Source organism: Saccopteryx leptura, chromosome 3 (assembly GCF_036850995.1).
Source record: "Saccopteryx leptura isolate mSacLep1 chromosome 3, mSacLep1_pri_phased_curated, whole genome shotgun sequence".
NCBI classification, from domain to species: domain Eukaryota; kingdom Metazoa; phylum Chordata; class Mammalia; order Chiroptera; family Emballonuridae; genus Saccopteryx; species Saccopteryx leptura.
In genome coordinates, this window is record NC_089505.1 from 53,564,063 (window position 1) to 53,590,805 (window position 26,743).

A 26,743-nucleotide genomic window follows, 5' to 3' on the forward strand; every position below is an offset into this window, starting at 1 on the left:
TGGCAAGGCTCAACATAAGTCCGTGTCCCTCACTTCACATTCAGTCCTCTCTCTCTTTTACCAGGTCTCAGCTCAGGACAAAAGGAGTAAATTTTAGAAAGAGTCTTAGTGGAAAGAAACAATATAATTTTTAATTAAAAATTTATATTGTTAAAAGATAAATAATAAACCAAAAAGCATTTTCCACATACCTATGTTCATCTCCCTTTTAATTTTCATTGTAACAGCATCCTGGTAAACTAGAAACTTTGAGCAAAAACAGGGGAAAAAAATCACATAAAAATGTTGGCAAGGCTTAGAGCTATGATCTGTCTCTGGCCAAACAGGAGGAAGAGAGCCAAACAGAAAAACAAAGCTAAGTAGTAACATCTGGGAGGGAACATTCTCCTTGCCAAGGGCCCACCAGTCCCCTTCGGAGAACCTCCATCTCCCTGGAGCTGTGCGCTGTACCAGGACTCAGCTGCAGCCACGTCTCCCCAGCAAGGCGAGGCCGCGGGATGATGTGGTCTGTGGGTGCAGCGGGCCTCCTGGAAGACAGGCTCAGGGCTCAGGGAAGGGTGGACTCCAGCACACACATGCTTTTCAAAGCTGTGCTTCAAAAAAAGGAGCAACTGATGACAATTTTACACAATGAAGAACTTAATCTGTTTCCAAAGATATTTGAATTTTGTATTTTTAAAGACCAATAAAACAGCTCCTTTAAACCAGGGCATTATTAAAAAACCCGGGAACTGGAAGGGGCCTTATAGGCCATCATATTATACAACATGCTTTTTGCTTTTATATGAACCCTTTTAAAATCGGAAGATATAAGAGTTTATTCTAAAAGTGCAATAAGAGTAAGAGTCTTCAACTGTGTATAGCAAGCCTGTCAACATTCCAGTAATCAATATTTAGTCAAATATTTGAAAACAAAGTAACTTAAAAGTGACTAAATATTAAATAATTTCCAAGTAAGTTTCTATTTTCACCTGAGTCTCTATCCCCTTTCCCTAAAAATATTAATGGACAAAAACAATTTTTAAATTTTGTATACAACTTGGATCATTCATGTTTGCCATAAGGATGTCATTCTTAATAAATTAATGAGGTCAGAAATGATAAAATGCTTGTCTGTCGGTATTCCTTTGTAAATGAAGCATACCACACAAGTCAGTAGGCCTTTCTATACCTACATGGAACTAAAGAATACAAGTACTTCTTAAATCTGTGCAAATGGGATTCCTTTTAGTCCTAGATATTAAAGAAATACAATCCTCAGGCTGGAAGAAATCTTATCAAGCAAATAGCATTTGCTTTGAGACTCTATCGACAGGATTTAGAATCCACATCAGCCTAACATGTTCTGCCAAAAAACATTCTCTGAACAGTGGATTCTTGCCACAGCCAGTTGCGCAGACACAGCTGGTGTCTCAAGCTTATTATAGTGAAGAAATCAGTCCTGAGAATTGCCTGTGGAGGAAATGTGGTCTAGCGCCTGGAACTCCAAGGGCTCTTTCTCAAGAGACAAGGTTAGAACCTCAGCTGTGAAAGCTCATGGCACTTGCTGGTTCCCAGAGGACCATAGCCATCGCGGCAGTTTCCCACTGAAAATCTGCCTGTGCTGATGTGTATGCTTTCCAGGAGCATGGGGCCATGCCTTTGTCATCCACATTTGTGAGCAACCATGCACTCCTAGCACACTGCCTAGTACACATCAGTGCTCAACAAGTATTTGCTGGGTGTCCAAAGGAACTAGACAATTTTTTCACCCATTTGAAGGCAATAGGGAAATCACAATCTTGTGCCACATTGACCAATGCAGGGCTTGTCACCCACTTCTTGGTTTCTTCTCTGCCCTCAAAGGCTGGAAGGGAATGGGGGGAAGGGAATCACACTACATATTAAGAGGGGTGACTTAAAGAATGTACCCTCTCTGAGTGGTCTCAGGAGATTTAACTTGCTCCTTCAAATAGGTAGGGGAGCACAAGTGAGTCTGCAGAAACCTTGGTGACACTTGTTAGAAAAAAGAAATTCCTTTTTGAGAAACTTTTAAGCACATTCAAGTTTCATATGTGTGAGCTTTGTGGAACCTCTGATTAAATTTTTGATGGCATTTCAAGAACAATTTTTTTTTTAGGTCTTCTCAAGGAAGTGAAGATTCTGCACCCAGTGACATGAAGTTTAAACTCGAGCCTCCTAGTCTTTATTACTTAGAAAGCAAACAATGTTGGGGATACAAAGGATCCCTCTTCTGTGGCTTTTATTATCTACTTCTCTCAACTCCCCAAATACTTGAGAGATGCTTTGTAGACTAGTATTTAGACTTAACATCATACCCTTGGCTTATTTAGGAGATTAAATGTCAAATGTCTAAAGACAACACCAGCTTAGCTGCTATTGTTGATGGAAATAAGTTGTTTGCAAGTTATGTTAAGTGGAAGTCCAAGGTTATTGTTATCATCTGGATGGCCTTCTTGCCAAAGTCTCTGGACATACTCCCACTGACGTTCCATCTAATAGAAAAGTAGCATAAAAGTTAAAATCAGCAGAGTTCAAGTTTCCCATGGATGTGAGTTATGAGCTGTGGCATGAGAAAAGCATAAGCCCTTTGCATCTCTTCATTATTTGACCAACTTTCCTGCAGACATCGTTTTAAAAATCCACTCATACAGGAACATGCTGGTCTCTCAGACTGAGCCAAGCGTTGGCCAAGAAAAGCAAAGGCAACCAACTTCAGACAATATTAAGAAGCATAAGAAAATCTTTTGTCAAATAATTGACTATAAGAAAGAATTCTAACTAGACCTAAGGTAAATGTACTGGAAAAATCTTTATATCCTGTTTACTTCCTGCCACTGGTTCTCCCCCAGAGGACATACATGGTGATTGTTCCCTTTAGTATCCTAAAAATAGTCTCAACATTAAAAAAATAATAAACATGATTGTACACATCAATGCCTTGCAAAGGGGTATGTTTAGTCCTTTCTTTACCAATAAATTCTATAATCTAACGAGAGCAGGTTTTCCATTCTTTGTGGACCATTTTTTTTCAAACTTAAGCTTAAAATTTTTTTTTATTGATTGATTATAGAGCAAGAGAGGAAGGGAGAAAGAGAGAGAAACTTCAATTTGCTGTTCCACTTATTTATGCATTCATTGGTTGATTCTTACATGTGCCTTGACCAGGCATTGAACCTACAATCTTGGCATATTGGGACAATGCTCTAATCAACTGAACTACTTGGCCAGAGCCCTTTGTGGACCATTAACTGTAATTAGGTTTGGAAAACTGCCTTTAAGACTGTAATTATACTTGGAATTCAGCAATGCAAATAAACTTACAAATAAACATGCTGTGCATGCTGCCCTAGAAACCCCAGGTTCTGGACCAGCAATGAAAGAAAAACACTATTTTCAGCTCTGGCCATGCTTTCTATCCTCTTCTCACATATAATATATTTAAACCCAATTGTACCACCTGCTGGTTGAAGATGCCCCTCACTAGCTGCAGGTAAAGACTCCAGCAGGTACCTTCATCTCAGTGGACCTTAATGAAGTAAAAGTGGATGCGATCAAACCTTGGGCACCTGTCATGATGCCAGTGGTCACTTGTGCTAAGGCAAACCTCTCCTCAGGGTCCAACATGTGCTGGTAGGCTTCAAAGGACCAGTCAAGAGGCTGCAAATAAAGTCAATAGTCAGGGAACAGTGGAGGCAGTCTGCAAGGCCAGTGGCCATTGCTGTCGTGGCCATGCAGGTTCCCATTGGATTCGGGCAGATGGTAAAGGAACTGTAAAGCCAAAGGATGATGGGCCATTTTGTTTATTAAAGTCTCATAACGGGCCCTGGCCGGTTGGCTCAGCGGTAGAGCGTTGGCCTGGCGTGCGGAGGACCCGGGTTCGATTCCCGGCCAGGGCACATAGGAGAAGCGCCCATTTGCTTCTCCACCCCCGCCTCTTTCCTCTCTGTCTCTCTCTTTCCCTCCCGCAGCCAAGGCTCCATTGGAGCAAAGATGGCCCGGGCGCTGGGGATGGCTCCTTGGCCTCTGCCCCAGGCGCTAGAGTGGCTCTGGTCACGGCAGAGCGACACCCCAGAGGGGCAGAGCATCGCCCTGGTGGGCGTGCCAGGTGGATCCCGGCTGGGCGCATGCGGGAGTCTGTCTGACTGTCTCTCCCCGTTTCCAGCTTCAGAAAAATACAAAAAAAATAAAAATAAAAAATAAATAAATAAAGTCTCATAACGGAGGATGAGCAAACAGGCAGGGAAGACCGCTTCCCTTTCCCTCAGGGCTCCCAAGCCCTGACCCCCTCCGAACTCACAGGACTCATAGCTCCCACCAGCAAAACAGGCCAGGCAGAAATACCCCATCTCAGGCAAACAATAGCAAACAATCGCCCCTCCCCATAGAGGCAAGTAATCCGCAATTTGCAATCTACTGCCCTCAGGGCAAGCACCCCCAGCCTTTCACAGACCCTCTGCACATGGCTCTGCCCCCTGCCAATGCAAAATACAAGCGAGCAAACCTAACTCACTTGTTTCACATTGGAAACACATTGGTTTCCCCAACATAGTCCTAGCGCCCAGCGAAGAGAGGTGAGGCACCACCCCCTCCATGCTTTGGAAAGACCCTGGGCACCAGCAGGAGGGAGGCAGTGCTGAGCATCTGGGTACAGGCCTGGTGCAGGCAGCTGCAGCACCAGTGCAACTGGTTAGGACGGGCAAAGGAAAGAGAGCTTGTTTTGCCTCTCTTCCCTCTTCCCTTGCTCTCCCCAGGTAAAAAGGGGGCGTTGTTCAAATATGTTTGTAAATATGATATATATGTTTGCTCGCTTATAGTTTGCATTGGGTGTGGGGGACAGGCTGTAAGCAGGCTGGGTCATTATAGCCTAAGGTTTTAGCTTTAAGACTAAGCTTTTCCCCACATCCTTGACTGTTGCATGATGTGGGGTGGTGCACTCTCATGAGGAATCCCATTACGCCTCAGATAAGTGACTTTGTATCAGAGACTTCCTTGTTTGTATACTGGATTAAAGGTTTTGATTTCTGCACTATAAAGTGGGGCAGACTGGGAGCTTGCTCTCTCTCAGTTCCTGCTATCATCATTGCAGGGGCCTCCCCGATTCCTTGCCCTTCATGGGAAAAGCAGAAAACCTGCTTTTCCCTTGTCTTCTCTTGTGGGTTGCCTGTCTTGGTGGGACACCAATAAACAGAATGGTCCACCATCCTCCAACTCCACCATTTCTTTACCATCTGCCTGAATCCAATGGGAACCTGCATGTGAATGGCCACAATGGCGGCTCTTGGTCTTACAGGGGGCTATATAATAAATAATATCACATCTAATAATTACCAGTATAAGCTCCAATCACAGTGCATTCACTGTCACCTCATCAAATATATTTACCTTCCACACCTTTTTTTAGAGACCCATTTCCTACCCCCTCTTACTCCATCACAAACAGGCCAGTAGCCTCCTCCCCTGTTCTACTTCCTCAATCCCGTTTCTGACCTCTTCTCTTTAACGGTGTGCCCAGATATCACCTTTTTAAGAATGATGGGTGGGGTGTTAGACTAAAAGGCTGAGTTAAAATCCCTTCAAATACAAAGGCATTTAACCAGACAGGACTCCAGCAGGAAGGGCCTGGGTACAGAGCTCTCTAAGGCCTCCCGGGAGCTCCTTTTCCTGTGGGGTTCACGAGCCTTTTCAAAAATGGTTCTTACAGTGGGAATTCAGAAAGAGATGTTCTTTATTTTGCTTTCACATTTGTTTGTGAGCTTAAGGAATTTCTGTTCTGTGTATAAATTCTGTTTGTGTGTAATTAGTCATGGTGCTAATCAGAAAAAGCTCTTCAGAGTTCATGGGTTGGAAAACCAAACAGAAACCTAAGGGCAAGGTAAGCAAGTAGTTCTGAACAATGTCAGTTTGGTTTTAGAGTTTTTAACTCTTCATTGGTCTTAGCCACTCTTAATTTTGGAGACCTTGTCCCACATTATATCAAATATATTAAAATATGCTTACATTCCAACCAAATTTTTTTCTCTGTAAAAATGTTAAATGATATGTATTTTTTTTTTTTTCAAATAATTTGGTTATGAGTGACTTGTCAAGCCAGGAGCCACGGCCAGGGCCACTATCACAGCAGCCTTCTGGCCTGTGCAGGTTCGCATTGGATTCTGACAGTCGGCAAAGAAACAGCAGAGCCAAAAACTGATGGGCCATAGTCTTTAATTCTAGCTTGCACCCGGCGGGCAAGTAAAAATACACACTGGGCTCCAAAACCCAGTCACATTCAGTGCTCACAAAGCTACTGACTTATCCGAGTTTCCTAGAATCAAAGGTTTCTAGCTCACCGACTTATTCACCTCTGTTCCCCATCTCCTTCCTTATCCCAGATACAAACTCTACACAAACTGGCATCGCACTCAGCACTCCACCATCTTGGCTGCTTCTCCTGGCCTCCTCCACGTGGCCTTTCTCTGCTCTCCTCTGCTCTCTCTTCTAATGATAATCTCAGGAACCTAGAGCGCCAGCCCTCATGTAGTCTACCCCCATTTTATATTGTAGCTTCACAACCTCTAATCCAATATACAAAATAGGGAAGTCTCTAATACAAAGTCACTTCTGAGGCATGATTGGATTGTACCGCCCCGCATCAAAACGGGTGGGAAAGGCTTAATCCCAAAACCAAGCCCCAGGCTACAAGGATTCTATCTGCCCACAGAGACACACATTAATATCACCTGGGCGACGGCCTCCTCGTGGGCAGCGTAATCTTTAACAAAGTGAGCATAATACATTTTATCTGCCCAACATGACTGTAAAGCCAGTAGCCGCGGCCACCATCACAGCCGCCTGGCCCATGCAGGTTCAAATTTGATTCAGACACAATAATGAAACAACAGAGCCAAGGACTGGTGAGCCATTACATTTAATCCTAACTCACAGCCAATGGGCGAGAAATACACAGTAGGAAAACGCTTCCCTTTCTATTCAGGGCTGTGGGTCAAATAAGTTTGTAAATGTGATATATATGTTTGCTCACTTATAGTTTGCATTGGGTGTGGGGAACAGGCTGTAAGCAGGCAGGGTGGTTATAGCCTAAGGCTTAGTTTTAAGACTAAGCCTTTCCCTCCCTTTTAATACTAAGATCTTTTCAAAGCTAAGCTTTTCCCCACTCCCTTGACTGTTGCATAATATGGGATGGTGCACTCTCATGAGGAATCCCATTATGCCTCAGATAAGTGACTTTGTGTCAGAGACTTTCTTGTTTGTATATTGGATTAAAGGTTTGGATTTCTACACTATAAAATGGGGCAGAGGAGCCCATGCTGGAGAGCAGAGAAAGGTCATGTGGAGGAGAGGAGAAGCACCCAAGATGGAAGAGTGCTTGTAGGTCACATAAGTTTGTAAATATGATATATATGTTTGCTCGCTTATAGTTTGCATTGAGTGTGGGGACAGGCTGTAAGCAGGCAGGGTGGTTATAGCCTAAGGCTTAGTTTTAAGACTAAGCTTTTCCCCACACCCTTGACTGATTGCATGATGTGGGGTGGTGCACTCTCATGAGGAATCCCGTTATGCCACAGATAAGTGACTTTCTATCAGAGACTTCTTTGTTTGTATATTGGATTAAAGGTTTTGATTTCTATACTATAAAGTGGGGCAGACCGGGAGCTTGCTCTCTCTCGGTTCCTGCTATCACCATTGCAGGGGCCTCCCTGATCCCTTGCCCTTCATGGAAAAAGCAGGTTTTCTGCTTTTCCCTTGTCTTCTCTTGTGGTTTGCCTGTCTCGGTGAGACACCAGTAAACAGAATGGCCCACCATCCTCTGACTCTGCTATTTCTTTACCGTCTGCCCGAATCCAATGGGAACCTGGATGTGAGTGGCCATGTTGGCGGCTCCTGGCCTTACAACTGGTGTAGTCAGCAGGATGGTGCTCTTGGCTACTGAGAGTATTACAACTACAACACCAGTTACAGTCAAGACAACATACCCTATTGCAGGATGGGTGAGAGATTGGGCAACCAAACCACATGGTGGTATGGCCCAAATATCCCCCTGGCCAAGTAGAATGCCTACCTGCAACACACTGTGCTCTTAGCACCAGCTCGTTGAGGGCAGAACTGCAGGAAGTCTTGGGTCCAGTCACCTACGCGACCTTAGAGTCAGGTGCAGCTGGGGCTCAGGAGGCAGAACCTGAAGTCAGTCCCTACCAGGAGGGGTCGGTGCCCATCCCCGAGGATGTCTAGTATATTGATGGTTCCAGCAGGGGCCAACCTGCCAAATGGACAGGCCTTCCATCCGGCCACTGAGTCTATTTGGATGGACACGGGTACAGGTCAAAGCAGCCAATGGGCAGAATTAAGAGCTGTTTAGATAGTTGCCCATAATGAACCTTCACCTCTGGTGATCTGTACTGACAGCTGGGCTGTCTATCGTGGACTGACCCTTTGGATTGCTACTTGGCACATTAACCAGTGGATGGTAATGCACTGTCCACTATGGGGTCAGGCCATGTGGCAGGACTTATGGGAAATAGGACACCAGAAGCAGTTGACAGTACACTGTCATGGGGCATGCCCCTCTAGCCCATCCTGGGAATGATGAGGCAGATACGTTGGCAAGGGAGCGATGGTTGGAGACTGCACCTGCAGGTGATATGGCACAGCGGCTCCACCGGCGCCTGCTCCATGCAGGACAGAAAACTATGTGGGCTACGGTTAAGGCTTGGAACTTGCCTATGTCCTATGCAGAGGTACTTGCAGCCTGTGAGCAATGTGCAGTATGTTCCAAGGAGCACCCTTGGAGACCACTGGTGTCACCTGGACAGATCCAAAGGTGTCATGTTCCACTGACACGATGGCAGATAGACATCACTGGACCCTTACCAAAGTCAGAAGGGTACCAGTATGCAGTCACTTGTGTAGATATTGCCACCAGTCTGCTTGCTGCTTACCCTGCCCATAACCCTGACCAGAGGGCAGTCATACTGGCTCTGGACCGCCTGAGTACTGCATACGGGCAACTGCTGGTCCTTGAAAGTGACAATGGTACCCACTTCACTGTTTCAATGGTGAGACAATGGGCTCAAAAGCTGGGGGTGGACTGGAAGTATCATGTTCCCTACTACCCCCAGGCTGCTGGTATCACTGAGTGGTATAATAGACTCTTAAAGCAGGGACTGTGACAGGAGGGGGGCACTGGCTCCCTTACTGGATGAACATGCCGCTTATGGACAGTACTCTGGATTTTTTTTTTTTAAGAATGCTTTTTTTTTTAATTACAGAGACAGAGAGAGAGAGTCAGAGAGAGGGATAAATAGGGACAGACAGACAGGAACAGAGAGAGATGAAAAGCATCAATCATTAGTTTTTGTTGCAACACCTTAGTTGTTCATTGATTGCTTTCTCATATGTGTCTTGACCGTGGGCCTTCAGCAGACCGAGTAACCCCTTGCTCAAGCCAGCAATCTTGGGTCCAAGCTGGTGAGCATCGCTCTGCCATGACCAGAGCCACTCTAGCGCCTGGGGCAGAGGCCAAGGAGCCATCCCCAGCGCCCGGGCCATCTTTGCTCCAATGGAGCCTTGGCTGCGGGAGGGAAAGAGAGAGACAGAAAGGAAAGAGGGGGGGGGGTGGAGAAGCAAATGGGTGCTTCTCCTATGTGCCCTGGCCGGGAATCGAACCTGGGTCCCCCGCACGCCAGGCCGACGCTCTACCGCTGAGCCAACCGGCCAGGGCCCGTTATGAGACTTTAATAAACAAAATGGCCCATCATCCTTCGGCTTTACAGTTCCTTTACCATCTGCCCGAATGCAATGGGAACCTACATGTGAATGGCCACGATAATGGCTCCTGGCCTTACACTGCTAAAGGAGAAGCCAGTTTATACAGAGTTTGTGCAGAGAGAAGGAGATGGGGAACAGAGATGAATAAGGCTGGTGAGAATCAAATAACCTTTCATTCTAGGTGATAGATATATGAAATTCCAACTGCCCTTTTGTTGTTCCACCTGGCTGCCTGACCTCACTCTTACTTACTGGACAATCGCTCCTGAGGCAGAAGAATTCCAGAAAGCTGAAATTGTAAAACCGTAAAAGGGAACATACCAGAACTTTTGACTCAGTATCCCCTCAGGCTCTCCCAAACCATATAAAATTCGTCCCTAGTCTGTAACTGGTGCCCTTCTCCCTGGAGAAGTGCCCAGCAGGGTTCCTTTCTTCCTTTCAATAAAGCCTGTTACTCTGGTCTTTTCGGACTCCCATGGATTCCAACATTTGGTGCTAAAACCCAGGACAGGGTACTAACTACCTGGACAATCCCTCTTTGCTGTCCAAACTTACAACCCGGAAAGCAATGGGCAGTGGCAGTTAATCCCGGGCTTACTCCCTGATTCTGTTTGGACGTGTAATTATAGGTTGATTGGCCGGCGATCTGTTTCTGTCCTGAACCCCTGCCAGACCAGAAAGGTAAGGAGTTTCTCCCTTTCCTCTCCTGGTTGGCTTTAATTCGACCCATTAGTCCCTACTCCATCGTCGGGCGGCTTTCTCCGGTCAGCCTCACATTTTGAGGGGTTTGCCATTTTTCTGTCTCAGGAGACAGCACATTCCAAAGGTCTAAGCACTTAGCCAAATCCCTTCACATTCTCTTTGAGCTCCTTCTTAGGTGGTGATGACCCCTAAGTAGGATGACTCCACATTCCCAGGAGAGCTTTCTCCTTTGAGATTGTGATTGGAGGTGGGGACGCCCTCTCTAGATCACTAATCTCCACAATGGGCTCTTTGGAGTCAAAGCCATCTGACCAAAACCTGTTGGGCTGTCTTCTAAAAATCTTACTAAATTAGGTCTCTCTGACCTCAAGCCAAAGAAATTCATTTTCCTTTGCAACACAGCCTGGTCTCAATATAGGCTCGACAATGACTCCCATTGGCCTGAAAAAGGGACCTTTGATTTCAACATACTGAGAGATCTATATAATCTTTGCTACCAGATGGGAAAGGCTTCTGAAATTCCTTATGTGCAGGCTTCCTTTTACTTTTGCTCCTGTCCTTAATTTCTGTGCTGCCTGTTCTACACACAGGCTGTTTTTGGCCAAAACAACCTCACTTAAAACTTCTGCTCCTAATTTTTTCTTCTCCGTGGACTCCCAACTCTCTTCCCTCCTGCCTGACCCCCGGGGGCACCCCTCTCTCAGGACCCTCCTCTGGTCCCTCTGCAAATCTCTTTCACTTGAATCTCTTCCCTCCAGAAAGGCCCCTCCATTTGCAAAATTATGTTTCTCATTCACCTTCAAATACCAGTCTCTCTTTCTCCTCCTCTGCTGGTCAGGGGCCCCTCCCTTCTCCACTGTGTTCTTAAACCCCTCCTCCCTCCTTACAGATGGGCAGCTCTTTCTCTTTTTCTTCTTTGACCCATCCACCCACCCCAATGGCTTCGGCTGTCTCTTTTTCTTCTTTGACCCCTCCTTCCACCTCCTCACAGACTGACTGTGCCTTCCACTACCCCTCAGACTCTCCCCTCTCCTCAGAGCTTTAAATCTTTTTGACTCCTCTGACCATGTGGTGCCACCACCAGCACTTTAACGTCCTCCTCCTCCTCCTCCTGCAGATTCTGACCCTCCTTCTTTCCATCCAGTTGTTCACACTGTCCATCCATCTACTTTCTCTCTTCCTCCCCTCTATGCTGACAACTCCCTGCCATCTCAAAAAGTTTTAAAAAGCAGAGTTGTCTATTGAGCTGTGTGAGTGAGTAATCTTTTTTGTCTCTTTGTTTGTCAGAAAATATCTTTAGTATAATTTGAATTGAAACAAGTAAACCACACTCATTTAAATGTCTTAATTTATAATTTTTATGTGATGTCTTTGTTTAATGTGTAACTGTGTCTGTTTCTAAGGCCTTAAACCAATAATTACCCACCTATTAAACCAGGCTTACTCATCCCCATGGACTCTCCCTGCAATACCCCCATTCTTCCTGTTCGAAAACCTCAGGGCTTATCACCTCATACAAGCCTTACACCTGATCAATGAGGCAGTAATTCCCCTCCATCCAGTAGTCCCTAATCTCTACAAGTTACTGTCAAACATTCCTTCAAACACCACTCACTTCACAGTCCTAGACCTCAAGAATGCCTTCTTTACCATTCCTCTACACCCTGACTCTTACTTTCTGTTTGCTTTTTTTGGACTGACCCGAACACTAATGCAGCCCAGCAACTTTCATGGACTGTCTTACCCCAGGTGTTGAAAAACAGCCCACACCTGTTTGGCAGGCTCTACCTCAGGATTTAACAGCATGCAATCTCAAAACTAGTGCTCTCTTACAATATGTAAATAACCTACTCCTCTGCAGCCCCTCCCTGCCTGCCTCCAGGAGACACACCTCCACCCTTCTTAACTTCCTTGCTATGAAGTGATATCGTGTCTTCTCTGCTAAGGCTCAACTTCACTCTTAGTCCGTAGTCTATCTGGGCATCACCTTAACCCCCACCACCTGAGGTCTCACCCTAGATCAAACTCAGACCCTCCACAGTCTCCAATCACTTACCACCACAGATCAAACCCTTTCTTTCCTTGGTCTGTTAGGCTTCTTTAGACATTGGATTCCCAATTTTACTCTCTTAGTCAAGCCCTTCAGTGAGATCTTCTGAGCATGGCTTTTAAGGTCTCTAATGGCCAAGGAAGTAACATAAAAGGCAAATAAGGCCCAAAAGAAGTCAGGAAATACCAGCTTTTGGCATATGCTCTTAAAGGCTCCAGTGTCCTAAAGGGCTTCATAGGATTCCATCAGGGCCCTGCTCTGGAGTGGAAAGAAAGGTCATTGAACTGAAGCCTGCCAGGCTTCCCGACCCCACCGGTTTATACGTCTTAGTGGTGGAAAAAGGGACACGAGAAGGTAAGCTGTCCCCTTGCTCCATGTAGGAGGGTTCAGTCTCTTCTAGCCCTGCTCCAGCTACCTGTGACCTACCTTGCCCAGCATGCTGGCAATTGCCACTGAAGGCCCAAGGACATTGTTCATGAGCCTAAGGTATTTCTTTCAAGTAGCAGATAAACTGATCTCATTTCTTGTAAACACAAGGGCCAACTACTATGCCTTGCCTAAATATTTGAGTTTTATTTATTCCTCAAAGATCTCTACTGTGGGTGTTGACAGTCTGATTTAGTTGCTTTATTTAATGTATAGTATCTCCCTTATTCCTCTTGTCTCAATGCCCCATGCCTATTGTAGGCTGGGACCTGCTGCTAATTCCAGCTAGAAGCAGTGGTCACTAGGACTTAAACTCTAGCTACAAAGTGTAGAAATGTAACCACCCTTTCCCTAAGTACTTTCAGGATTTACAGGTTACTCAGCAAACTGTTCAAAGACTGTCCAAAAGGCACTTCCAGCATTACATCACCCAAGGACTGACTGTCACGTGGACAGGTCCACACACTGTGATCCTGACAACTCCCACTGCTGCTAAAGTAGAAAAACAGTATAACACCTATATGTGTCTCCATACTAATTAGACAGAAACCTGTACCCTAGTCTATCTCATCTCAAATATCAACCTAATCCCACCCCTGAGCCTCTTTCAGTTCCTAGTACACTACCCATCAATCTAAGGACCAAACGAGCTGTATAGGTAATCCCTCTTCTTGTTGCTTTAGGAATCTCTACAGAAGTAGGTCTAGGGGCAGGGGGACTGGCCACTTCCCAGTCTTATTCCTACTCTCTCTCTCTCTCTCTCTGAAGCCCAGTGAATTCGTAAACATGGAATCAGTGGTTTCTCACAAACTGGGTGTCTTGACTATTGCCTTTCATTGGTCCACTCACTCTCCTATTTATTTTTCTAACTTTTGGACCCTGTCTCTTACGTTTGTTCACTTGTTTCTTACAGAATCGCATGCAGACCTTTGCCAATTAGAAAACTGGAAAAATCTACCTAACCCTACACACCAACCGTGAAACCTGCCCTCGTGAAACAGAAGAATCTGGAACCCTATAAAAACACCCCTACTCTGAACAATGGTGGAAAACCCCTTATTCTCGATGCTAGCACCAATTATAGGTCCAATTCTAATTTTGTACCTAATTTTAATGCTTGCCTCTTTCTTTATCAAGTTTCTGAAGGCTCTAATGAGAGAAATCTCCAGGATTACCTACAATCAAATGCTTTTACAACCCCTACTCCAACTACCCCGGGGGGAGGTTCACGAAGGAGGCCCCCCCTATAGAGATAACAGCAGGAAGTAGCTCCAGAAGATGGCCAGTCTGAGACAAACCTTCTTCCTGAACCCCATACCCTCTCCTTCCCCCCACCTCTTTTCCTTTCTTATCATACCACAGAGTTGAGAAATGATAGATATATGAAATTCCAAATGCCCTTTTGTTGTTCCACCTGGCTGCCTGACTTCACTCTTACTTACTGGACAATCGCTCCTGAGGCAGAAGAATTCCAGAAAGCTGAAATCGTAAAACCGTAAAAGGGAACATACCAGAACTTTTGACTCAATACCCCCTCAGGCTATCCCAAACCATATAAAATTCGTCCCTAGTCTGTAACTGGTGCCCTTCTCCCCGGAGAAGTGCCTGGCAGGGTTTCTTTCTTCCTTTCAATAAAACCTGTTACTCTGGTCTTTTTGGACTCCCATGGATTCCAACACTAGGAAACTCTGATAAATCAGTGGCTTTGGGAGCCCTGAATGGAAAGGGAAGTGTTTTCCCACTGTGTGTATTTCTTGCTCACCAGGTGCAAGCTAGGATTAAAGCTAATGGCCCACCAGTTCTTGGCTTCATTGTTTCATTACCATCTGTCTGAATCAAATGAGAACCTGCCTGGGCCAGGCGGCTGTCATGGTGGCCGTGGCTACTGGTTTTACAAGGGCTCCCAAAGCTACTGACATATCTGAGTGTTCCTAGAATCAAAGGTTTCTACCTCATCAGCCTTATTCCTCATCTCCTTCTCTCTGCACAAACTGGCTTCTCCTTAGCACTCCACCATCTTGGCTACTTCTCCTTTGCAATGCTAATTTCAGGAACTGAGAGAGAGTGAGCTTCCGATCCACCCCATTTTATAGTGTAGAAATCAAAACCTTTAAGCCAATATACAATTAAGGAAGTCTCTGATACAAAGTCACTTATGTTAGGCATAAATAGGATTCCTCATAAGAGTGCACCTCCCCACATCATGCAACAGTCAAGGGTGTGAGGAAAATCTTAGTTTTAAAAAGATCTTAGTATTAAAAGGGTGGAAAAGGCTTAGTCTTACAACTAAGCCTTAGGCCAGAAATGGCCAACATATGGCCTGTGGGCCAAATCCAACCCACGTAATGAGTGTATGTGGCCTGCAATTAAATTTTTAATATTCTCCACTACTTTAAAATCTCAGCTACTCAGAAATGGAAACGTCTTTGATTATTGGAAATCGAGATATTTAAGAAGATAGTGATACGCGGAAAAGAATTCTGCGTGTGACTAATCTAGGGTTAGCTTCCAATAATTGGTTGAATGGATTTGCGATTGTAAAGCCAGTAGCCACAGCCACCAACACAGCCACCTGGCCCATGCAGGTTTGCATTTGATTCGGACAGACGGTAATGAAACAATGGAGCCAAGAACTGGTTGGCCTTAGCTTTAATCCTAGCTTGTACCCGGTGAGCAAGAAATACACACAGTGGAAAAACACTTCCCTTTCCATTCAGGGCTCCCAAAGCCACTGACTTATTTGAGTTTTCCTGGGATCAAAGGTTTATACCTCACCAGCCTTATTCACCTCTGTTCCCCATCTCCTTCTCTCTGCACAAACTGGCTTCTCCTTCAGCACTCTGCCATCTTGCTGCTTCTCCTCTCCTCCACATGGCCTTTCTCTGCTCTCCTTTCTCTACTCTCTTCTCTAATGCTAATCTCAGGAACCAAGAGAGAGCAAGCTCCCAGTCTGCCCCATTTTATAGTGTAGAAATTCAAACCTTTAATCCAATGTACAAACAAGGAATTCTCTGATACAAAGTCACTTATCTGAGGCATAATGGAATTCCTCGTGAAAGTGCACCACTCGCTATCATGCAACAGTCAAAGGTGTGGGGAAAAGCTTAGTTTTAAAACTAAGCCTTAGGCTATAACGACCAGGCCGGCTTACAGCCCCCACACCCAATACAAACTATAAGCGAGCAAACATATATATCATATTTACAAACTTATTTGACCAACAGTGATACTTCTTTATTTTTTAAAAACATTTCATTATAAAGATTTACTACTTTTGTACTCATCTGTACTCAATATGAACTGTTTGACATTTACGGCGATGTGAAACCCACATTCTTTTAGGCGAAGTTTGCCAGTGCACACCCAAGGTCAAACAATTCATTATTTTTGTGGTCAAGTGTGCTGAATCAGTGGCATTGTAGCATAGACAATAGCTGCAGTTGATAACTGAAAACGTGTCCAGGCTGTTTGTAAAACAAAATAATTGTTTTATTTGTGATATAACCCCTTCAAGCTCGCTCTGTTAATTAAATATTGTTTCAATTGATTGAGATACAGTTTGGATATTTATACAGTATGTAATTATATTTTTATTAAAATATATTTTTATTAAAATAATATTGTATATTAAATTTTTTCACTCACATTTATTCATAAACAAATTACATAATAAAATTTTGTTTACTTAAACAAATCATTTTTGTATTTAGCATTTTATTTATTTATTTATTTTTTATTTTTTTAAAGATTTTATTTATTCATTATAGAGAGGGGGGAGAGAGGGAGAGAGAAGGGGGGGAGGAGCAGGAAGCATCAACTCCCATATGTGCCTTGACCAGGCAAGCCCAGGGTTTTGAACCGGCAACCTCAGCGTTTCCAGGTTGACGCTTTATCCACTGCGCCACCACAGGTCAGGCGTATTTAACATTTTTTAATTTTAATATTTTGTCTGGCCCATGAATAAGGTTTTCTTTCTAATCTGACCCAGGGGCAAAAACTCTTGGCCATGCCTGCCTTAGGGTATAATGACTTTGTCTGCTTACAGCCTGTCTCCCACACCCAATGCAAACTATAAGCGAGTAAACATATATACATATATCATATTTACAAACTTATTTGACCAACAGTGACACATTTCATTACTAATTGGCTATGATTCCTGGGCAGTATATACCTAAAGATTCTTATGAAGTAAAACAATCTGATCCATAAATTATTTTTAAGTGTAATGAGAAGTTTTTAAGTGCTCAGTTAACAAGGTTTTTTACATTTTACAGACATGTAGTTAAGCATTTTACTTATATCTATTTTGTATTTTCTTTTCTTACTTTGAAGTAATCCATGTTTTTCCCCCTTCAGATCTCAGACATTTTCAATGGTCTCTGAAAAGCAATGAGATCACCTGGATAAATTGGCTCTGACAAGAAGCTTCTCAATTTTCATTTTCACTGGACTTACAGTGGCACGAACTCCTTTCCTTCACCAAACTAACCCCACATATCTTCCCTAAGAGTTTTAACTCAAGCTACCCTTTCCCAACAGTCTTTTTTAACTAGTTCTTCTCATGGAGGTGTCACCAAAGAAGACCCAAGTCCCTGGGCCTTCTCCCTCCTCGGTTCTTGTCAGTCTTGTGAGAAGGAATTCAGGTGAGAGGATACAGCATTCGAGTAAAGCTATACACATGGCACTAGGCACAAGCGGGCAAACTCAGCTAGTCTGAGCACCCTGCCTGTTGGGGTCTTAGGAATTATATACACTTAGCTTCAAGGCTTTATTTCCCTGTTATCAGGGCTAACAGACACAGTTTTAAGGATCCCTTTTAATGTTTTTCTTGTAATTGTTGGGATACCTGGTTCTCTTGTTTTATCTGGTCTCAGGACTGCTGACTCTTACTCAGTGGGTGAGATAAATCCCCCCCCTGCCCCCTCCCCTTTTCCTGCCCTGATAACCGTCTATCCTGCCTAACAGAGGTGTCGTCACTCTTTTGAAAGGCCTCAGCTCTTATGGTAGCCATAACAGCCAAGACACATAGGCTTGCCCAGTGTATGCATTTAATGGACAGCCAGGAGTGAATTGTTGAGGTTGCAATTTCTACCAACTAGACAGCCTGGCATACTTTGAGATGCATTAGAGAAAGAGTATGTTTTGTTTCCTTGGGTATTGGTCTTTCTGGTGGATTGAGGCCAGAAAGTCAGCCTTCTACTTAAAAAACTAAGGAATTTTCCTAAAAGAGATCAAGAGCTCCTCTCATAGTGTGTGTCCATAGCTAAGAATGCAAAACCAAGAAAGACTAGAGAAAATGTAAGCACTCTTCTTGAATATAGGACACAATAGCATTGAAAACAGAGTGGGATTAAAGAACCACAGTGCAAGAAAAGCCAGAAGTGTCTCCATCTTGCCAATCATAGCTTCTAAGGCTCCCAAGGAAAGTGAGCACTTGAGTATTAATAGCAGGGTAGGAATCAATGCCTTATTAATAGACGTCCAGTACCTGAGGGCTTCAATGCTGAGGCTCTAGGAGGGAGAGCCTGGGGCACTTAAGTTAGCATCTGGTTTTGAGGGACTTCCTTTGGGAAACGGTCTAAGTGACTTGGTGTCGTGTCAACCAATGGAGGCTAAAAGCTCAGGACACAGAATGTGCACCACAGGTTAAACACTGCCACATTTCAGTGTGAAATGAAGGAAGGTGGAGATCACCTTGCTTTGAAGGGTGATCTAAATTACCTCATTCTGTCCACAGAGCTCTACTCTAGAGTAACATTCAATTATTAAGTCGCAGAAGACAAAACAGAATCAGAGACTAGTTGGAGTAAGAAGGGTGTCACTCAGTATAGCCCAAAGGGAGATCAGTAAAGAAACAATTACTCCCCTAAATCATTCTGAACTAACCTGTACCATATTTGCTGGGCCAGGGCAATCCCAGGAACTAGTTTGTTGCATTTGTATTGCCTTGACCTAATTTTGTACAAAAACCCCGATTGTTCGGTTATTTGGCAGGAGAAGTTCGTGGGGAGCGTTCTCACTGGTGGTTCCAATCTGGTGATACCAGGCTGCAAAGGCTGGTGCTAAATTTCCAAGCTCACTTTTGTTGTTGATGGGCTTGACAGAGTTAGCAAATAAAGATACAGATCATCTAGTTTAATTTTAATTTCTGATAAACAATGAATACTTTTTTAGTATAAATATGTTCCAAGTATTGTCGTATTTTACCTGGCAACCCTAGTCATTGAGAAGAAAAATGTGGCTCTTTTTAAAGTGATCAGACCTTTTCAAACTTTGGCTTCAACCTTAAGAAGCTCTCAGAGGGACCCTTGCATGATTTTATCATGAATTCTTTCCCCTTGGGGGCAGGCCTGTGATCTTTACACCTCACAGGCTCTATTTATTATCTGTTTGCTAACTGGCCAATTTCCATTTAAACTCTGGGCTGGTATTTGTCTAAGAAGTCTTCCTAGCCTGTCAAATGTCACTGGTGTGTGTCAAGAGCCAACTGTCAGGCTAAATAATATGTGGTACACACTGCTGGTAGGCATAGAATATTGGAGAAAATAAAATAGCCAAAATAAATAATCTCAAAACTTTTGTATATTTTATCTCAAACTTTTACTTCTGGGGTTTAGAAAACCTTTAAAGATAGTATTTCAGGTAAACTGAAAGTGCAAAAGAGAAAATCAATGTTAGACGCTACCTGTCAACAGATTTTAATATTTATCTATCATCTATCTATCTATCTATCTATCTATCTATCTATCTATCTATCTATCTATCTATCTATCTATTTGTGCTCCAAACACTAATTCAGCTGAAAATGTGTCCTCTGGTGGCTGTGGAGAGAATTAGCAGTTGGTACAAGAATTACTTAGCACCTGGCACAGCTGATGCCTGCATTCTCTAAGAGTCCTTTAATGATTAAAGTTTAATCTACCTAAATTCATACCAGCTCTAATTTTATAAGTGCTTACACATACTATTCTAACTTTAAGGATTTAAGACAACCCAATGTGTTTAAGCAATTCTTTTTTTAACAGGGACAGAGAGAGAGTCAGAGAGAGGGATAGATAGGGACAGACAGGAATGGAGAGAGATGAGAAGCATCAATCATCAGTTTTTCATTGCAACACCTTAGTTCATTGATTGCTTTCTAATATGTGCCTTGACCGTGGGGCTGCAGCAGAATGAGTAACCCCTTGCTCAAGCCAGCGACCTTGGGTCCAAGTTGGTGAGCTTTTTGCTCAAACCAGATGACCCTGCGCTCAAGCTGGCAACCTCGGGGTCTCGGGGTCTCGAACCTGGGTCTTTGGCATCCCAGTCCGATGATCTATCCACTGCGCCACCGCCTGGTCAGGTTGTTTAAGCAATTCTTAACACTGCAGTGCTTCTAATATATTTAATAATCAAAAACAGCTGAGGAAACTTGGCAGCAGAACCAGAGCTAGGGAAATCAGTTGCACTCTAGATAAAAATCTGGTTTATCCATTAAAAATGGGCTCTTTCAACAGAATTTCTGATTTAGAAGGCCACATTTTACAGTTTTGGCACAGATAGCTCAGTTTCTATGGGGATCTTATTCTCAGGGTAGCAAGGAAGGAGATATTTCCAATGACTCTTTTAAGTTCAAATAATTTCATATACCACAGAAGAAACTAGTGAATAGCCCTGGTAGCTTAGCACAGAATAAACCTTAGGCTGAAGTGTGAAGAAGGTGGTTTAGTCCACTCTGCCCTTTTATTCTTCTCTGGCATTGGGTCTACCTGGGGCTCTGGAGGAGGCCTAGAAGCAGTAAGAGTGAAGGTGAGGAGAGTACAGAAAAAGGGGGTTCTTTAAAACTCCTGTCTGGACCAATAAACTTGTCACGCTTGAGGATTCTGTCTTATTTACAATCGATGCAGCCTTTCCGGTCTCTACACTGTGACTCTACATCTCTCAGTCAGTTGACCCTGTGGTTCAAACAGCAGAGAGAGGTTGCAGATGCAAACTCTGTAGAGCCCAGTTATTTTTGAAAAGAGGAACAGCTTTCAAAGCCCAGGGCTTGCACCTTTAAGCCCAGCCAGTTGTTTTTAAAAACTGGGTGACCTACATCTCCATGAGTAACAGACCAGAGAGTAGATGAAATGGTCAACCAGGTTTTCTACTAGAAAAACAAGTCAAAGGAAACATTTCCACTTCCCCATCTTCTGACCACATCATAGTGAACTGCAGCCTGGCTCCTAGTCTCTAACTTTTTGGAGAGCCCTGCAAAGCTGGCCTTGACCACCTGAGGGCTGACCTCACTGCTTGGCTTTTAGGAGTCATCTTTCTGGATGTTTCCCTGCATCCCACACTAGTAACCATCTTCTCCTAGTTAACACACTTTCTTCCCGGTGGTTTTCACAACATTATTCCTTCCTTTTTTGTCCAGTCTTTTGGCTACTCCTTTTTGTTTCTTTTGTGGATTCTTGTTTCATGACCTCACCCTTAAAGGTGTTACCCACAGCTCTATTTCAGACATCTCTGGCTTTTTCTAGTCATTTTGACTCATTACTGTGGTTCAACGTCCACATTCATACCTCAACTCATATTTGCTTCTGAGTTTAAAAACTGTAGCACCCATAAAACTTCAAACCTGGGTTTTGGAAAACTCTCCTCGCATGTCTTGTATCCTAGACTCAATGTTATTTTCACCTCTAACGTATCCTCTGGTGGCTGTTTTAGTTAATAGTCTTCTCACTGACCCGAGGAAGTCGTTTTAATTCCACCCTTATTCTCTTGATCTAACATCCTGTCTTTAAATCTTGCCATTTCCACTTCTGCAAAGTGCTCTCAAGCCTGCTCCTCCTTCCTGTTCTCACTATGACAGCCTTGGTGTGGGTCCCCTCCTAACTCTCCCCACACCTGTTGCAGTAACTGCACTGCTTTCCTCCAGGACCTTTCCATTCCGATCCCCTCTCCACACTGACACCGACACAGCTATGGTATGAAAACAAAGCTATGATTGTCTTTCTCCCTTACTGAAACTCATTAATGACTTTGCTTTGCTTATAAGATAAAGTCTAAATGTAGCACGGCTTGGCAGGCCCTTCCCAGGCTGCACGCAAAGCACACGGCCCGCTTTTTCCCAGCATGCTTCTCCATCCGAGCCGCGGCAGTCTGCGTGCCCTTCTCCGAGCTCCCCATTTCACACCACGCTGACACTGCGAATGCTGTTTCCTCTGCCTAAGAATCCTTCCTTCTCTGACAGCACGTTACTCGTCTTTTAGTAACAAGATTAAATCCCTGCTCCTGTGGGAAGACTCAAGACTCCCGGACATTTCCTTTACTCTGACAGCCCTCCGCAGGGCAAACCCCTCCCTCCGCTGGGGTCGTCATCACTCCTTGCATGTGCCACTGGGTTATAATTGTTGTTTAGAGATCAGATCAATATTTATAGGTTAGAAATTCCTTAGAGATAGAGATAATCTCATATATGTCTATATGTTCCCAGTATCTGGAACAGTACCTGGTATAGAGTAAATACTTGATGTTTGATGAGTAAACTCCCAGCAGTGATTCGGAAGGGCCATAATCCATGCGAAGGGCACAAATGAAGAGTAGTTTTTCATTTATTACTGGGATAGTAATGCACAACAGGACGATGATTTAGTAATTCGCTGTTTTATTGCTTTGAATTTACCCTTGAAACTTGTAGAGCTAGCGCTCCTTGCCCAGCCGCTCTCCCCCACCCACACGTGGCACATGCTTCTGCAGGGTGCGAGGTCAGTCGGTTTGTCTCTGTCTAGTGGACTGGGGGTTGCTCTGACAGAAGAAGACATGTGAATGGAGTCATCTTTCATTCTCACAAGGGAGCTGCCCTAAAGGACCCACTGAGTTTTGTAAGAATGTTTAACGAAGTTTTGTTTTCTGGGTAAGAATACCTGGCGCTTGTTTTCCAGAAGTGCTGCTTCCCAAGGCCACATGTCACAGATCGCAACAAATCTGTCTGCTCTTGCCGGGCCCATCCCCAGTCCTGGCCAGCCTTGACTTGCTTCCCTCTTTGTGACCTGGAAGAGAAGTGCTGACAGTGACCAGGACCAGGCCTCTCTCCATGGAGATCTTCCTATCACTGTGATGGCGAACCTATGACACGCGTGTCACCACTGACACGCGTAGCCATTTTCGATGACATGCGGCTGCATACCAGAGAAGTATGAAGCCACATGCCGAGAAAAACATTTCATTCTCGGCTCCTGCACCTGGCCGTGCAGGAGCCGAGGATAAAACACTTGCTGTAGTGTAGACACTCTGTGCGGGAGGTCTGTAGGCCAAAACAACAGACCTCCGGCACAGAGCATCTAGTTAGGGACTTCCGGTTAGGCCGTTAGGGGATCTTTGACCTCACTTCCGGCCAGCGGAGCAGGGAGCAGCGGAATGCCCAGGGACGGGGATGCATCTCTGAGGGCCCTGTGATCGCCATTACCAGCAACCACATAACCACAGCAGCCATCATCCAATCTACTGTTCTGGGGTGTCGTGGATTTCTAATTGACCATCATTACTGAGATAAGTGAGGGGAGGCTGGGAGAGGCGAGGGCCTGTGCTATGGGTGCCGTTTCCTGCCATTAGAAATAGCGGCAGCCATCTTAATTTACATAAGATGCAACTTGCAGAATTTCAAGACAGCATCTGGGCTCAGGTGTTTGTCAACTTGAGGTCAAAGCTTGAGAATCTGGAAAGGTGATGCTTGGAGAATCAAGAAGAGTGCCACTATGATCAGGAAATTTGGAGTGCCTGGAACCGATTACCAGGCACTTTTAGCACCCTGAAAAATATAGCAATGGCTTTACTCACAATTTTTCCCTTTACGTACTTTTGTGAGACCTTATCCTCAGCATTAAATAATATCAAAACCAACAAAAGAAACAGATTGACAGATGAAGTTAGTAGCGCTTGCTTGGGCTTGAAGTGTACAAAATACCAACCTTCAATTAAAGATTTAGCCAATGAAATTCAGCAATAAAAAAGTCACTAATAGGCAGGTTAAAGAATTCCCCCTCCCTCTCACTTATCTTAGTTCACGGCACCCCACACAAATTAAATAGTATCAAGACCAACAAAAGAAACCGACTGACAGATGAACAAAGAAGTCACTAAGCAGGTAAGTTAAATAATTAGGTTTTGGTTTATTAAATACAGTTATATATTACAATTATACATTTTTGTTATTTAAACTAGAAATATTGTGAAATTATGGTTTTTTTCTCGAAGTGACACACCACCTGAGCTATGCTTGGGTTTTTGGCAAATTTTGACACACCAAGCTCAAAAGATTGCCCATCACTGTCCTATTAGAAATGTACCCTCGATTGTCAGCTCCATCTCAGGAACAAAAACACCAAATCCACTCCTGGGATTCCTAAATCAGGTTACAGAGCCAGCAGCAAAGACAAAGCCCTAAATTCATACTAGTTGACTTTTAAGTCTACAGCGGTTTCTGTTTTTACTTTACAATTTTAGTTTTAAAGCTTAGTTTTAGAAATATAACCAAATTCAGTTTACATAAAATCTTTGTTAAAAATCCTCAAACTTATAATTTAAAGGCAAAATATACATTTTTTTCATTCTCTAAAACCAGGTCCCTGGTGGTCTACATACAAACCCAATTTGACTTCCTATTTCAATTGATGCTGGCCAAGTAAAAAAATTTCAGAGAAGTTTCTAAGATATTTTTGAATTACATTAATCCCTAACTTAAATAAATAAATATAATCAGTCATTATTCTGATGAATTATTTTTTTCTACTATATTAATGTTAGTTTTCACTGTCAGTGCTATTATTGTTTAAAATTTTTAAGTGCTATGTTTCAGAATGACATATTAAAAATATGCTTTTCAGAGGCTGGCGTTTGAATTTAATAATTATCAAATATGTGATGGCTACTGAATACAAGAGAAAGACTCTGACCAGAAAGTTTTCTAGCATTAGTTGGGAAATCATTTCACAATGAATGACTATATGTATACTAGCCCAGCTAGAAGATGCTTGCATGGCTAAATAACTACTATGTGTTTCAGTCAAATTAAATGCTTAGCAGCTGAAAATCGTTGCATTGTATTATAAATTATTGTCAATGAAAACGATGCAGTAGTTTGTAGGATAACCAGTAAATATATTTTACTGCTCACAAAAATTAGAGGATCAGGGAACGTGCAGATACTCTAGTACTTTCAGCGTTTTTGCATTTTCACCAATGAAATAAAAGTTGGTTTTGCATCTCACTTACATAACTGAACAAATTTCTTTGACTTGTCATTTGCTTTTCTGATGTTCTTGTTTAATAATAATAAAAAAATCAAATGCTTCTTTTTTTATCGCTTCATATTCATTTTGAAATATTCCCTAATTTTTGTAATAATATAAAAGCTAAGAGTTGAAATGAAATGCCCTGGAATATTGGATGCCGTCGCCACTTCCCCCGAGTCAGATCCCAGGTAGGATAAAGAGTTCAATCCATTGTTAAATTAATTTTGTCTAGGATCTGAAAGATGAATCATCAAACATTCTTCAAGCAGTATTTTATAACAATATGAATATGAATTGTCCTTAATCATAGTCTAATATATTACAAAACAACACAAACCCGTGCTAAACTTCCCTGTAGGTGTTGCAATATATCTAGAAACTCTAGCTTCTTTCCAGATATAATGCTAGTGCTGTCATAGTATTTCAAAAGAAATAGTCTTACCTCACCTATTTCTAAAATTGGATGAATTTGAGTAGCACCAGAAGGAAGAGCGAGTACAGATTATGGGTTATACCATTACCCTGAGTAATAGTATCTCCCTTTGGAGCCTGTCTGGCATCATCCTGGTTTTCTGTTAGGAAGCCAGGGATGCCTCTGCTTCTAACTGCCATTTCCCAAGGTCACTCATTTCTTTTTTTGTCACATAGAAAAAAAATCATTGATTACTTTGCTTGCCTCAGGGCCTGGCATGACATGCCTTACACCCAGTGAGTGATGCAGATATGCCACTGGGCAACAATTCTGGTCTAAACACCAGTAAGGATTATAACCACACCCTGGAGAGGAGTCAGTCTCCAACAAAGGGGCACTTAGGCAGGAAACAGAACCGTAACTTTTTGAATGTGGGGTGTGCTGGGGAGGTGTATGTGCTTACTGAATTTTCAGGAACTATTGGATATGCACTTATATTTTGAGATGGGAGGTGAAGCCCTCAGTGTTTTTTGTTTGATTTTTTTTTTTTAAATCTGACTTCTGACCTTTTTCTTTCTCAATGTGATGACTGGTCATAAGCAGCAGCTCTGTCTCCAGACATTGTATTTTATAACAATACAGTGTCTCCACTGTATTGTTCATCTGTCTCCAGTTCCTTCAGATTGCTCAAGGCTTTGTCATCCATGATGTGCACCCCTTGCTGGTCCTGGCTGTGCATGTAGCCAGCTTCTGTGCTGTAGCAGTCATCCTCGTTCTCCACTTCTGAGAACTCCAGGAGTTGGGCGCTGAGGACTTGGGGGACCTAAGCCAAGCCTGGAGGTTACCGGAAAAGGGAGAGCTGTATTTGCCAGCCCAAGGGCAAGCAGTAGGCTTTTCCTCCCACGTGCAGAGCTGTGGACATGCTGGACGTATGACGAGCTGTGTGCAGAGAAAAAGATATTAGGGAGGGAAGGGTGGCTTCTGGGGTAGGTAACTATATAGCTGCTGGAGTTACTTTTTTATTAACTCAGGATTACCTGAAAAAAGACAGGCAGTAGAGCCAAATGAGTGTTAAAGGTGGTCTCTAAAGACACAGTGCCTGCGTTCAGGTCCTGGCTCTGCCAGGAT

General features: G+C 43.5%; 1 pseudogene; it reads right to left on the bottom strand.

Moving 5' to 3' along the window:
* Positions 1 to 2,369: 2,369 nt before the first annotated feature.
* LOC136398156 (uncharacterized) overlaps positions 2,370 to 26,743 on the bottom strand; it is a 40,369-nt pseudogene continuing 15,995 nt past the window's right edge.